At 36.9% G+C, this 16,368-nt stretch overlaps 1 protein-coding gene and 1 pseudogene across 2 annotated transcripts in view; one reads left to right on the plus strand and one right to left on the minus strand.

Moving 5' to 3' along the window:
• Nucleotides 1-16,368, minus strand: part of KCNH8 (potassium voltage-gated channel subfamily H member 8) — a gene marked incomplete at its 3' end in the record, with an annotated part of 385,548 nt that overhangs the window by 362,122 nt on the left and 7,058 nt on the right. The window lies entirely within an intron of this gene.
• Nucleotides 5,508-5,883, plus strand: LOC307187117 (large ribosomal subunit protein eL31-like; annotated as a pseudogene). The gene has a single exon. The product of its transcript is annotated as a large ribosomal subunit protein eL31-like (transcript).

Below are 16,368 nucleotides of genomic sequence, written 5' to 3' on the forward strand. Positions count from 1 at the left end.
ACTCACAAAGACAACAATAGTTTCATGCCACGTGGAATACAGATATTTAACTTAGTGTCAATTATGTATTCCTTTTGGATATTGGAACCTTAACCCAAATCCCAAAACACTGATTCAGTAAGGTACTTTTAACTTGCCAAAATGAAAATTAAAAATGATTCTTCTTCCCCTCCATTGTGTCCACCTTCAGGGATGGCTACTAAAGGCCATTTCTGCTTCAGAGGGCAAAAAATGAGATTCTAACCTAAGAGAACAGTGGTGCCCAACAGAACATGCAAAACATCCAGTATAAGGCTTAGAACTCAACCAATAATCAAGGGTGTTAGTATCTAATTGAAAAAGAATTCATAGAATATTCTTAGAGAACAATTTCTACCAAGGTACCAAGGTAGACACGGCCTCTCATGAGAAATCTGGAAGACTCAGAATCATGTTTTAAACCTTAATAGGTCTTCTGTTTTTTATTGGGTCTTCATTATGTTTTCATTTTTCTGCTTTTGCTTAACCTCAACTTTACATTGTCCACAATGTATTTTCTTAGAAAATACTTAAAAGTTATAATTTTAGTCACCGTTGTCCAAGCAAATCTCACAACTTCTAAGATACTTACTATTTTAAACATAAACATCATTTTCCATGGAATAAGAGTCTGGGTAGAAATGACATTTCCCGTGGAATAAAAGTCTACATAGAAAAGACACGTTAGAGTCTCAAAGTCAAATATTCTCTCAATTTCACTTATTCACCTACAGAATGAACATGACACTGGATAAAAAGCATGGGTTCTAACCAGCTATGTGACCCTGGACAAGTCATGTTGCCTTTCTAAACCTCATTTTCCTTATCTTCAGATAAGAAGCTGAAACAGGATAATTCTTCAGGTCTCTTTTAGTGATTTACCAGAGAAGGCCTTCTGAATCTACTTGACAGTAAAAACAGAGTGAAATATTAGAGGACAAGAGGTAAACAAATATTTCACCCCCAACTCAGCAGCACACATTTTCTGAGAAAATCCTAATAATAGGAAACAAGTCCAGAGGAAGTACTGACATCATGATTTGAATTTTTATCATTTTAGGTAGCATTATTTGTAAACAAGCTAATGTAGCTAACTTGATCCTAAACTCCCACACAGCTGCTGAAAGTATATTATTAGTTGAGGAAATTGTCTAAGGTGTCTGTACTGTATGAGAACGTGTACTTGAATTCAAATGTAAATATAAATAGCTCACAGGATTTTTTTTTCCCCTCTGAAATGTCAGAGAGTGTATTAGGAGAACCAATTTACAATCAGCCTTTATGTTTAATTGGATAAACATATGATCCACAGAAAAATCAAGACAATAAACCAACTTTAATATTAGAAGTGATCAAAGATGATAATACAGTATTTCCAGAAGAAACATACTAGAAAGTGTGGCAGAATTAGTCTTTATGTTCTCATGGAGTTTACAGAAAATATTATTATAAAGTGGCATCTCAACTATTTAGAGTCACTTGAAGTATTCATTGCCATTATAAAATAAAAGAAGGAGTACAGAAAAAGGTGTGTGATAAAATAACAAAAGTTATTCTGTATGTGTTTCAAATCATGAACTTCTTCAAGTTCATATATTTTTAGCTAAATGTGAAGAGAGTATTTCTAAATTACTATATTTAGAACAAGCTAATCCATTACAAAATGGATGGACTCTGAAAGTATTTATCCCAGTGTGGGGATGTCCTTTAAAACTCATGACACTTCATCTGGGGTAAGGAGGCCAGATTCACCATCAGAAAAAAAGAAGGAGAAGGAGAAGGAGAAGGAGAAGAAGAAGGAGAAGAGAAGAAGAAAGCACATTCTCATGAATAAGCTGGTCAAAGACTCTATAAAATAAAACATAAAATGATTGGTGTCTAATTCAAAGGGGACATTAGCATATTACTTTCTTTTGCAATTCTTTTCACTAACAGAAACAAAACGATTATAGATAGACTCAAAAATTCCTTTTCTTAAAGAAAACAGGCATAAAATTCTTACTATATAGAAGTCAAAATAATTCAAATGTTATATGTTTCTCCATTGTAAGTCTCCAGACTTTATTATTGGAAATAGCACTCATATTCATCACCTAGGCTGGACATCACCTCCTTGAGGACAGTGAATATTTTTATTAATTACATTCTAAAACATGTAGTAGATATCAGGCAGATTGAATAAGGAACATGCTTTAAGACACAATGGGAAAATCAACTCATGAAAGCATGAAAATTCAGTTTTGATTTAGTTCTGAAGGTTGAGAACATAAAAAAAAATCAATATTCCTTAAAAGAGTGAAGGAGATCCCAATTAGGGCTTTTCAAGTACATCCTTGACTAGTGACTGTCTTGCCTGATTTCACCCAAGGTATTTTTCCATTTCCCTAAAAGTAGAGGGGGTCCTGAGATTTATGAACTTGCCAGGAGAACTGCAGAAACTTAATTCTTAATGTCTGTAGAATCCTTTGGAGGCACTTTTAATATGATTTTTGAGGAAATCACCATATTTTTTTGTTTAAAAAGTTACTCTGTTCAACTGTATTTGAAAATATACAGAAAAAAATCCTTAAAATACCGTTGCCTTCTAAAGCCTAGTACCAAGATCAGAGGTAAAGATGTCAAACACCACTGAGCTGAGGGAAGAAACCACGAGATGCAGCCTGGAGGGGAGGCCACGGAAGAGGAAGGAGGAAACATTATCTGCCTCAGGGTATCTACCCTTCATCTTTTCCTTTCTCTCTTTATTTTTTTAGGCACAGAAGAGAGAAGAGAGAGAATGAGATGATGTGAGGGTGGTGGTAGGGATATTGCGGGGAAGGAATCACAGTGGTAACGGGAGGGAAAAAAGGAATGTGGGTCTAATACACAGGAGCTAGATACTAGCGCAGATAAAGCAGAAACTAACACATCACTGTAAAGCAATTATACTCCAATAAAGATGTTAAAAAAAAAAGATCAATAACGTTGTCTGTGGGAACTTCGGGAGGTCAAACCTCATAAACAGTTGCTGAGAATTTGTGCACACTTAAGTCCTGGGGAAGCAAAGAGAATTATTTTCTTTGAGGATGAATTGCAATATATAGAATATGCAGTGGTCAAGAGAATCATAGTCATATGTATAATTCCTTCCTTCTTAGGTGAATTCATTTAAATATTGGTCTAAATGTTCTATCCTTTTCTCACGAATTATCCACTGTAAATAGCTCAGATTAATGACTCAGTGTGTCCTTCTGCCGTGATACCTACGTCCACACAGTTTGTGCCTTTCTCCCCTGCTCCCTCTTCTCTAAATGCTTTATCTCTATGAGCCTCATCTGCGCACGAACACAGCAAAGTTACCTGTGAGCTATTCTTCTAGATTTCAAAACCCATTTCAGCGTCTCACTTTACAGAAGCCATCAAAAGCCTTCCTCACTCTGGGTTCATGAGATATTTCTCATTTTTCTCTGTAAACTTGGCTATGGAAGCACTTCCTTGCCCACTTCAAAAAGTGTCACAGATACTAATTTAAAAGTATACATGCAATCGTTTAAGTGAATTTAGTGATCAGAGGAGATCTGTTATTCACAGCATCTTACTCCTGATAGGCTCATTTATTTATAGATTCAAGCTACCGAATATCTATGTGAAAACTGAAGAAGAACTGAAGGAAAGCCATGTATCTTTGCCATTTGCATCCACCCTCAACAAATGACAACTTGAAAAATACGTTGCTAGGAGGGATCATTCATTTTTCCCTGAATCTTAGTTTCTAACCCTCTAGTCACTGAAAAATAAGCAACCTTATAGAAATGAAAGAATAAGAGCAGAAAATATGAGCTGCATCCTCCAAAGGACCTAATTTAACCTAGAAAACTCTAAGCCAGTGAAAAAGTCTCTCAGAAAGCAAAAAAAAAAAAAAAAAACAAGTTTTCTTAAAACTTATGTTTATTTATATGACGAATTGTTCCAAAAAATAAATTATTCATGTGGCTCACAGAAATATATACAATTTATAAAAACAAATAAATGAGGACATTAGAACAAGTAAGACTAATAAAAAGGCTATGTGGCTGGGAATAGTATCTTTCCTTAAAATACATGCCACAGGGACTCGTACTCTTGCTAAAAAGACGTTGAACATTCAGCTTTGAGCATTCTTAAGCCAGTTCACGGAAAAAAACACAAGCCATTTCACATTTCCAAAATCTCTTCCCCATCTAACTCTCTGGTATTGGAAAATGTTGTAAATTCTTTAAGCCTGAGAAACGATTACATTATATAAGATATTATACTTTGGGAGCAATTAACATTTAATTGAAGTGATACTAAATTATAAATAGTTTGTGTGTGTGTGTGTGTGTGTGTATCTATATGAATGTACATGTTGGGATAGAGTTTGGGGAACTGTTAAAGAAGGGAAACAAAGAAATAGGAGGTTACAAGCACAGCAGATGCACCTTACCTAGCCCCAAAAGCTTCCTCATGCTTCTTTGTGATTCCACCCTTCTCCATCCCCTCCCACTCCTACGCAAACACTGACTGGCCAGAAGCATTTTAAAATTCAATAGTGTAACATTGTTCTATAGATAACTCTAGGCTTGTGGCACTCAAGTTATCTCCAGCATCAATAGTCATGACCCCTCACATAACAAGAAACCATTTTGGGTATTTATTCTAACAAGGGAAGTAAATTCCTGGACAATCCACTAACTACTGTTTATAAAACACTGCCACTTTATAACTTTCTGAATTGAGTTTCCCAAATGGTGTGTTCTTAAAAAGCACAAAAGTGGTTTATATCTCAAAGTGAAGTCAACCATAACCATTAAGATCTTAATCCTAATAAACTGAATGCCTTACAATTTAGCTCCAATTTTTTTGTCTTTTTGGTACGCGGGCCTCTCACTGTTGTGGCCTCTCCCATTGCGGAGCACAGGCTCTGGACACGCAGGCTCAGCGGCCATGCCTTACGGGCCCAGCCGCCCTGCGGCATGTGGGATCTTCCTGGACCGGGGCACGAACCAGTGTCCCCTGCATCGGCATGTGGACTCTCAACCACTGCGCCACCAGGGAAGCCCCAATTTTTTGTCTTTTTAATTAAACCCAGACTGCTTAGTCAAAACAAAACGTGTAAATTCCAGTTTCACTACCTGTAAAGTGTGTGGCTTTTGGCAATTTATTCAGCCTTCCTGGGTTTCAATTTCTCCATCCACGAAGTAGGAATAAAAACATCTAGCCTGCAGTATTGCAGAGATTAAATAAACTAATATAGGTGAAAATACCAAACATAGCATTGAGTTCATGGTTACTCACTAAATGTCAATTCTCCTCCCTTTTTCTTCTTTCAAAGGAAAATCAGAGTAAAGTTGAAGGAAGAACATGGGTTTTGCAATTGAAGGATGAGAATAAGAGTCCGTCCCTTTCATGTACCAGTTTGAGACAAAATATGAGGCTCTCTAGGGTCCTCTGCGTCCTCTTCTCTAAAATAGGGACAATAGCCCGTCAGGATGGCTCCAGCAAAGAAGCGCAGCGAGAAGAAGAGGGCCGGTCCGCCGTCAAGGAGGTGGTGACCAGAGAATACACTGTCAACATTCACAAGCGCATCCCTGGAGTGCCTTTCAAGAAGCGTGCCCCTCGGGCGCTCAAAGAAATCCAGAAGTTTGCCAGGAAGGAAATGGGAACTCCAGATGTACGCGTTGACACCGGGCTCAACAAACCTGCTGCGCCAAAGGAATAAGGAATGTCCCATACCGTATCCGTGTGCGGTTGTCCAGAAAACGTAATGAAGATGAAGATTCACCAAACAAGCTCTATACGCTGCTTACCTATGTACCTGCCACCACTTTCAAAAATCTACAGACAGTTAATGTGGATGGGAACTAACTACTGATTGTTCAGTAAAGTTATAGAACGGCAAAAAATAAATAATAAATAAATGACAATAAAAATATTTAGGAATAATCACAGGCCAAGAGCGACCCAAGTCACTTCCATTCAAGGTATCTGGTATAACAAAATTAAAGAGATAGCAAATAGTGTTATATAAACACATGAAAATTTATTTGAATACTTATATTAACAATTACAAATGGGGGATAAAATTTTCCCCAACTTCATCAATCTACTTCAGAAGACAGTATCAAAAGTAAATTGTGTAAAAAGTCTAACTTAAAGAAATTTGTACTTGGAGACCTAAGGAGGTCAAAAAGCAGTATTTCAAAGAGCTGTGAATATCTTGTTATGAGGTGGGCATAACATAGGATGACTTGAGGATTCCTTTGAAAGTGAAAATAGGTATTAAAGAATAAAATTGTATAATTATTAAAGTATTTACTTTTTTATTTTTGACTAGTTCTACTATACCAGTGAACCTATAACCTTTCTTTCTTCCAAAACTATTTTGAAACATAGCATTATTTCTATGAGATAGTATCTATATATTACCAGAAAATAAGCACCAAAGCACAATGATTTTTCATTATATTTTCACATATTTGTCATGTATTTAGCCATATTTGTCTATTACACCAAGTTGCTGGTATTATTCTAAACAATATCTCTTTTGTATCTATATATTATTTAAATTTTTTCCATAAAATTGCCTGTAATTTTCCTCAACAATGTATTTTATGGTAAATAAATTTGAAATTGTGGGCATCTTCAATTAACTCTTTGCTATAGACCATGAAAAGTTTTCATTGAAAAGATACTCTGTAGTTGCTGAAATACCTTGTAGACATGACAAATTCTGCTATACAGAGGATATTCTCAATTCTATTTGTCCCCCAAATTTTGCTACATTGACAATATCTCAATTCTATATGTTGAAAAGTGTAAATATTTCAGTTCAAATACCTCATTGGTCCTCTCATTTTTCTTTATTCAGAGTAATTACCTTCAAAAATTTCTATAATATAAAAAATTTGTCATAAAAGGTATCTCTATAATTCTTTTCAGTGTTTTGTCAAATGTAGGTGCTGCAAAATCACAGATCTTTTCAACTGCATTCAGTTTCAGTACTGATAAATGTATCCAATTAAATATAGAAGCTTCATCAAAAAAGTCTTCCAAGTTGAAATATTTCAAAGGAAAATTCTTAAATCTAGCGCTTAGTTTGAGCTCTTATTGTTTAATTTTTCCCCTTGCTTGTCTAGTGATACATTTCAGTGTATTCTTGTCTTACAGTTTGGTTTACAATCCTCGCTATCCACTAAAATGAAGTTTTTGATACTCTGTTTATTAAATACTCTGATTAAATATTTTCAAGTGATTTCAAATAAAATGAAAAGAAAATATAAAAGCTTCATTCAGAAAAGAATAATAACTGTCAGACACTTAGATTGCTTACAAAGCATTCATTCAAAGGCTCAGACACTTTAAAATTATGACTGATGACAGTAAAAAGAAAAACCATGTATTGCCATGCCAAATGTTTTTTCTGTATTTAACAAACATCATGTAGTGTAACTACTGTAACTAATTCTTCATATATAAACATACTTGGTAACTTTGACCATTACAGCCTCTACAGTGATTGACAAAACGCACCATTTTGGGGGCACAAAAATGTACTATGCATTCACTACATCCAAGTCCAAGCACATTTCTGTTTTTGCTTTTTTTTTTTTTTTTTTTTTTTTTTTTTGCGGTACGCGGGCCTCTCACTGCTATGGCCTCTTCCGCTGCGCAGCACAGGCTCCGGATGCGCAGGCTCAACAGCCATGGCTCACAGGCCCAGCCGCTCCGCGGCATATGGGATCTTCCCGGACCAGGGCATGAACCCGTGTCCCCTGCATCGGCAGGCGGACTCTCAACCACTGCGCCACCAGGGAAGCCCCCAAGCACATTTCTTCCTTCTCCATACATTGTTTAATTTAATAAATATTGTCTTTACTATGACACTGTGCTCTACCAAAACCTACATTTGTCTTCTCATCACAAAACAAGTAACTTTATTTTTAATGATCCATTTAACTGAATTTACAATAACATTTAAAATAATATATGATTTACCTTCTATAAAACAAACTTTGGAAAGCTTTACTTATATCCATAAATTTGATGCAAAAACTCAAGTATTATTAAGATTAACTGATTTTCCATAGAAAACCCTGACGGTATTAATAGTTATGAAGCTCTTCTACTATTGAATCAATACATTAACTACTGTTGCTTCCTTTTTTTCTACATGTATAAGAAAACTCAAAATCAAAACTGAATAAAATTTTCAACAATAAAATAGAACTACTGACACATGCAAAAAACTTACTTAATTGCAAAAGCATTATGACAAGTGAAAGAAGACAGACACCTCCACCTTCCCCACCCCCCCACCCCCCGACACACACAAAAAATGCTACATACTGTATGATTTCATTAACCTTACAACCTAGAAAAGGCAAAACCACAGAGATGGAAAACAGATTAGTTGTCCTAGGGACTGGAAGGGCGGGGGAGGGTACTGACCTTGGGGAGAGGGGGGAGAGATACGGTTCCAAATCTTGATTGTGGTGGTGGTTTTATGACTGTACATATTTTGCAAAATTCATCGAATTATACACTTGTAAGGGGTGATTTTACTGCATGTAAATTATACCATTATAAACCTCACCAATGTAATAAATAACGATAATTTATTAAAATAAGAAAAATTTGGCACAAATTCTAAACCCAATGACTCTACAGTATAAGTGGCACAGATATGGATCTGTGGTCCCCAACAAAAATCCAATAATACACACATGCAAAAAGAAGAAAAAAATGACTATTACACACACACATTCTAAAATTCTAAATAAAACATTAACAAGTAAAATTCTAAGTGAAATACTAAGTAAAACATTAACAAGTAAAACCCAGTAACACGTCCAAGAAACCTTTAATGAAAGAATGCAAAGAGAGTTTATATTATAAAATCTGTCAAAAGAATCTATCATATTAATTAATTCAACAAGAAACATAGAATTATTTGAATAGATGATGAAAAGAATTGATAAAATTGCTTAATAAAATAGGAATACATGACAAAATCTCTTAATAATAAAATATTTATTTCTCAAACTAAAAACCAGAAAAATTCTTATTAGAAAAATGCTAAAATAATTCCCATTAAAGTCAGGAACAAGAAGGATATTCTTTATCATCACCATTTTTATAGTATTTATAACACTAGCCAAAACAACTAGACAATAGAAAAAAAAATTAAGGGGAGAGGGACTTCCCTGGTGGTGCAGTGGTTAAGAATCTGCCTGCCAATGAAGGGGGCACCGGTTCGAGCCCTGGTCCGGGAAGATCCCACACGCCACAGAGCAACTAAGCCCATGCACCACAACTACTGAGCCTGTGCTCTAGAGCCCGCGAGCCACAACTACTGAGCCACGTGCCACAACTACTGAAGCCCGTGTGCCTAGAGCCCGTGCTCCACAACAAGAGAAGCCACCACAATGAGAAGCCCGCGCAGCACAACCAAGAGTAGCCCCCGCTCACGGCAACTAGAGAAAGCCTGCGCACAGTAACAAAGATCCAATGCAGCCCCAAAAAAAAAATTAATAAAAAAAAACTAAGGGGACAAAAAGTAAGACTTGTGAAAATTGGAAACAAGAAAACAAACTTTTCATTATTTGACGGCAATATTGTTTGTTACCTTGAAACCTCAAAAAAAATTTGCAAAATTATTACAAAGAATAATAGAAACTCAGCAAGCTGGCTGGTTAGAAAAACAATAAAATTTAAGAATCAATAGCCTTCAAATAAATAAACATGACTGAATTAGAAAAACTAAACGATGGAAGAAAAGAATCCATTTTACATAACCGTTACAAAGATGAAATTACTAGGAATCAAATAAAGCAGAAATGTGCAAGAGCTTTATTGAGAATCCCAAAAAAGATGTGAAAGAAATACGTGGCAAATTTTTGGATATGAATTTTCAACGTTATAAAAATGTCATTTTCCTCCAGAAGATTCCATTAAAAATATCATCGGGGTTTTTTTCCACTAGATAATCTGATTCTTAAGTTCCTGTGGATTTCCAAATAAGTATGATTAGCCAAGTAAAATTCTGGGGGGGAAAATAGAATGGATTGAGACTTTTGATGCACATCATAAAACTTCTATAATTAAAACTGTGGAACTACACATAAAGAAAAAAATAGATGAATGTAATAGGATAGCAAGTCAAAATATAGAAAGAATTACATATAGAAATATGGAATATGATAAACCAGATGTTTCAAATCAGTGTAGAAAAGATGAATTATTGAAAAATATTGTTAGAAAATTGGATAGGAATCTAGGAAGGAAAAATTTGATCCCTACGTTGTTCTCAATAGATTAAATGACAGAACTTACTAATAGAGGAGAAAAAATTAATATACAAAATGAAACTATGGTAGAACACATAGGATGTATTTTTTAAATAATTTCAGAATAGAAAATACCTCTCTAAGTATGACACAAAACACAGAAATCATAAGAGGAAAATTGATTAATTCACTTACATAAAAATAAAAAATCCCACCAAAATTGGAGAAAACATATACATTAACACCACCAGTAAAGTATTCATTTTGTTATTCTGTAAAGAGCTCATAGATGTCAAAAAAAGAATGCCAACAATTTAATTAATAAAGGGCAATGAATATGAACAAATAATGCCCAGGAAAGGAAATTCAAATAGAACTTAAATATATTAAATAATGCTCAACTTCACTTACAGTAAAGAAAATGTATGTTAAAAATTATAATAGGAAGCCACTTGTTATCTATTAGTTCAAAAGCAATTCAAGAGATGGAAAAAAAGAATGAATACACTGAAATGCTAGGCAAATATTAGCTATTATTACTATCTTTCAAATAATTTTATAACGTTTATTCAAATCAAAAGTTACAATACAAAACAAAAGCTCCAGTCCCAAGACATTCATTCTCCTTCACAATTAATGGAATCACAGCAGAAACATTTATTTCTGTGTCGAGATAAAAAAATATGCCCCATTTAATCTTCTACATGATTCTCTCCATTGGAGGAATAGCCAGAATATCACACTTAAGGACAAGTCACTTCCTGTCAAAGTGGGTACTTGACAGTTTGATAACATCTGAACTTCTTACATGGATCATTTTTTCTAGACAATCAAAATATGGAAAGACTGAAAAGCACTCTGGTCTCAGTTCCCTCTAGTTCAATAACTAGAGTAAGAAACTGGTTGGACTCACAGGTACAATAAGGAAATCTGTCCAAAAGACTTATTAGAACAAAAAAGAAAAACATGAAAAAAGAAAAGAGCTTTAAACTAGATTTGAGAGTTGGAGAGCTAGGTACCCTTATTTCTGACTGTAAGTTCATTGTAGAGTAAAGGTAAATGATTGCTGTTAAAAGTGCCTGACACTGGAGAATATATTTCTCCCAATAAAAGCAGACTCAAAACAGGTAGAAGAATTTCCTCTGTAAAACACTAACAGGTAAAAATACAAAATGATGTCACTATAACAGCCATGAGAATTAGAATATCTTCTATGGAAAGATTAGCCTGACAACAAAAATATCACAAGGAAGTTCTAAAGTCAGCAAATTCTAAGCACCAAAATCTCAAAGAAAATGGGTTTCTTTATTTTTTTAAAAAATGGACGGTAGATTTTCTTTGATGAGCAAAACTGCTTTGCACAGTAAGTGCACTTAGTAGTTCCAGATATAAGTCTTAAATACCAATCTAAACACATTCTTAAGTGACGAGTACTTAAAGCATAGTATATCAAAAGAGAAAAAAAAAAAAGCAGCATATGAACTAGAAAGGGCTAAAATCTTTAAAGCAGAAATCCCTTTTTGCAAGAGTTAGAAACGAGAAATGATATCACAGATTGCCCCAGTCTGTTTATACTTACTATTAAAAAACCACATTTTAGAGGCAGTGTGATATAGTAGCAAAATCACAGGCTATAGTAGAAAAATCACAGGCTACTGTGATAACATTAGAAAAGTTCTGAGCTTGAGTCCTGTCATCTGGAACAGAAAGGGGACTGCCTGCCTTCTTGCTGTGTTGGGTTGTGTAGGAACAGATAAAGCACCAGCACAGCACACAGCATGCAGGCAGACATGCCCTGAATGGTAGTCACTATTATCATTAGAGTTTTATAAAATAAATTAGTACTTCAACCATGTGAAAATGAGGGGCTAGAAGCCAGTCTAGAATTATGTCTCAAAACTAAATTTAACCACATAGTACTGTATAAAAGGAGTACCAGTTACTACTGAAGGGAAATAAAGACAATTAATATACAGACCTGGACTTTAAGAAATATGAAATTCTTCTACCCCAAAAAACATTTATTGAGCAAAGACTTTCTTCCAAGTATAAGTCCAAGTGAGGAAGACTTGAAGGAGTTGATGGCTGAGTGTTGAAATCCGAAAGCAGATCATTAGAGCACACAGAGGAGCTGACTGGAGGGATGGGATGGGCAAGGTAACATGGCAGCAGAGAGGAAATGTCACCTGGCTCTACTTGGAGCCTCACAGAAAGAGTTTGGACAGAAGGGGACCTTCAGGATGGGTACCATGCAGAGGCCCAGGATGAGCAAGCAGGGTGTTTGGGGTGAGTATGTCTGCAGCCTCAGGAGGCAGTGGCTGGAAAAGATGCTGCCAAATCATCTTGGGGTTAGATGACCCAAAGGGCTTTGGACATCCTCCAAGAGGTAGCAGGGAACCGGTGGGTAGTTACATGATTAAATGATGATAGCGCTTTTAAGGAAAATCACTCTGGGGACAATGCAGACTGAAGGGGGCGCAAGCGGGTCGGATAAGAGCTTATGGCCATGGGAGTCTAGACAGAGTAAGGTTGCAATTGTGTCGCTAAGAAACAGGATCCAAACTAAAGTAAAAGCAAGGAAGAGGGAGATGAGAAGCCAAACTAGGGCATTTCTAAGTGAAATCTCAAAGACCAGATAACCAATCTGACGCATGCGCAGTCGAGGCCGACTCAGATTTCTAGCCTGAAGAAATGGGTGGGTGGTGATGCCAATTATGAGGCCAGAGAAGAAATAGGCTTCATGGGCTAGAAAAGATTATTAGTTCATTTGGGGACATGTGAATTTTGAAGGGCTTGAGGGAGATGGATAGTTGTACTAACAGCTAAAAAGGAAAGCAAAATTTATCTTCCAGGGAATTTATAAGCCAAGAACTATGTTTGACTGTTTAAATTATTGAGAAAACTCTTCAACCACTTCAGTTGCTAAGTATGAACTATAACACAGGTAAAGTTGAAGTCTCATCATTTTTGTTTGTAGGCTCTGCTAAACCAAAATGGATTTAAAAACTTAGTGTTTAGACTGTATCAGCAAATATGTATGGCCCGGGTGAACGGACTATCTCTGCAGATGTTGCAGTTCTGTACCTCTGTCTGTTGGCATTTCTCCAGTGGCTTCACGGGGATGGAATTCTAGCACACCCTCAATTCTTTTTCTTCTCCACAGGAGTCATTCTACAGTACAACACAGGGGTGAGCAGCCCTGGAGGAGAACAGCACTCACCTTGTGGTCAGAAATCAATCTTTCCCTTTCCTAAGAGAAAGTTAGCTTCCTAGGCAGAGCTGACATCCATAAGCAAATGAAGAACACGCAATTCCGCTGCGTAATAGGGGACCCTTGTTCAAGTGTAAAGCCTTTATTAGGACAGATAGTAAGAAGTGTCTTGGTGATTTGGTATGCACACCTGGAAACACTGCAAGAGGTAATACTTCTACATGGATAACTGAATCACTTTGCTGTACACCTGAAACTAAATAGCATTGTTAGGGCTTCCCTGGTGGCGCAGTGGTTGAGAGTCCGCCTGCCGATGTGGGGGACGCGGGTTCGTGCCCCAGTCCGGGAAGATCCCACATGCCGCGGAGCGGCTGGGCCCGTGAGCCATGGCCGCTGAGCCTGCGCGCCCGGAGCCTGTGCTCTGCAGCAGGAGAGGCCACAACAGTGAGAGGCCCGCGTACCGCACAAAAAGAAAAAAAAAAAATAGCATTTTTAATTAGCTATATTCCAATATAAAATAAATGTTTTAAGAAAATAGTTAATTAAAAGCATCTAGACATAGGGGCCAGATACACACACACACACAGTACAATAATATCTTGCTTTTTCAGTGGCAAGACCAAGCCAATGTAGCTGTTTCCCATTGAGATCCATGGGCTTGAGGGACTCTCAGCTTTGTCCAGAGAGCCCAAGCTGAAATTCAGACACTCATATTGTAAACCTTAATGGGTAGAAGCTGAAAAAATGGTAAAAACTCTTGTGAAAGCTGCAAGTAATTTCTAGCTAGAAAGAATGAACACTTTAGGAGGGAAGGGAGAAGGGGCAATATAGGGGTCGGGGATTAAGAGGTACAACTATTAGGTATAAAATAAGCTACAAGGATATATTGTACAACATGGGGAATACAGCCAATATTTTATAATAACTATAAATGGAATACGACCTTTAAAATTTGTGAATCACTCTATTGTACACCTGTAACATATAATATTGTATGTCACCTATACTTCAATTAAAAAAAAGAAAAAAAGAAAAAGAAATATCTTCAGTTTCAAGGTTGACATTTCTCCCATATCATGCATCAGCCTGTGCAACATGGGAAGGTTGAGAGCTTTCACACCAGGCATACAGGACAACACATTTCTCTTACCGAGACATGGGTGTACCACCTCCGATGGCTTATTATGACAAAGCACCCTGGTTTCAAAGATGTTCCTCGTCTGGCCTTATTGACTTTCCATTGTCCTGTTGCCTCTACACTGCCCCCTTCACGTCTTCTAAGATACTTGGTATTCTCCTTAAAGGCCCCCCTTTCCAGCTCAATGACACGTGCTGCACAAATTGACCAAGTAAATGGAATACTGTTTTTTGCCCTTATCATATATGAGCCAATCATTCCCACCCAGAAGTCATTTACTATATGACTCCCGCCAGCTCATTCCCCCCCACAAGGAAATTATTCCTCCCTCATCTAAATGTACAGAGTCCTTCACCCTGAACAGTCGCATCCGCTTCCAACCCATGTGATGGTGATTTGTGCATACATTTATTGTCCTCTTTGAGAGAAGGACAAGCAGGATTTATCCCAAAGATCCTAGCATAATGGCTTTGTATATAGTCAGCATGGATTAAATAGCATGGAAGAAATGTTTGATTGTTTGACTAAAGCAAAGATTTCCTAAGAGAGACTGTGCCCTCCCAGAGTGTGTTGGATCTGGTCTACAGGCAACACCAAATGCCAGAGCCTAGAAAAAATTGTGGGTATAACTTCCATTCTTAACATGTTAGCTATCTATCTTCCTCTATATGATGATGTCAAAACAAAATTATCTGGGGGGCTTCCCTGGTGGCGCAGTGGTTGAGAGCCCGCCTGCTGATGCAGGGGACACGGGTTCGTGCCCCGGTCCGGGAAGATCCCACATGCCGCGGAGCGGCTGGGCCCGTGGGCCATGGCCGCTGAGCCTGCGCGTCTGGAGACTGTGCTCCGCAACGGGAGAGGCCACAACAGTGAGAGGCCCGCGTACCACACACACACAAAAAAAATTATCTGGTATTTTTAAAGACTACATAATAAAATTTTTCTTCTTATTTGTATATCTCACTCATCCAAAGAAATGCATTTCTGGTAAATACCTAAATCCAAATTATTGTAAATCAAACACTCTGTTCATTGCAGGGAAGTTTTGAGAACCCATGCAATAAGTCCTTTTTAAGATAAAGAATTCATCTCCAAAGTCAAAAGAATGAAAATAAATAATTCCCTTTCCTCATTCCTCTTCTCTATTCTCTCCTCCCTCTCCCTCTCTTGTTCTTTCTTTTTTTCTATTTTTTTTAGTAAACTTGGAATATAGTTTACATAAAGAAAGTTATTTAATTTAACTCAGTCAACCTCAATACAAGAGTGCTTAATGGGGAGTTTCTTAAAATCTGAAACATGGTTAGAAGCATAAGAAAAAGATGGAAAACATACTGTTTCAAAACAGTCCACATACGAAGCCAGTAACAGAACTGGTTAATAAAGTGGAAGCAGCTCAGTCACCTTAGAATACAAGGACCTGTCTTGCGTCCTTTGCAGATGCCACATTTGTGGTTCACCCGCCAGTGCAGATTTTGTGGTTCGCCCGCCAGTGCAGATTAAGATACCCGTACACAGACCAACAGACCCCATGTAACCTTCCTTATCTGGAAAGAGGAAGCACCCTGTCAAGAGACTGGGATTAATATTCTGAAAATATCCCTATGTCGCCCACGTTACTTGTAGATCAGAGAATGAAGAACCTGATTAACACAGCTGACTAACGTGGCTAGGCTAGGTTGACTCATATGCCATCACCAAATATAAAGAAACACCCT

This window comes from Stenella coeruleoalba, assembly GCF_951394435.1.
Source record: "Stenella coeruleoalba genome assembly, chromosome: 5".
In the NCBI taxonomy this organism is placed as follows: Eukaryota; Metazoa; Chordata; class Mammalia; order Artiodactyla; family Delphinidae; genus Stenella; species Stenella coeruleoalba.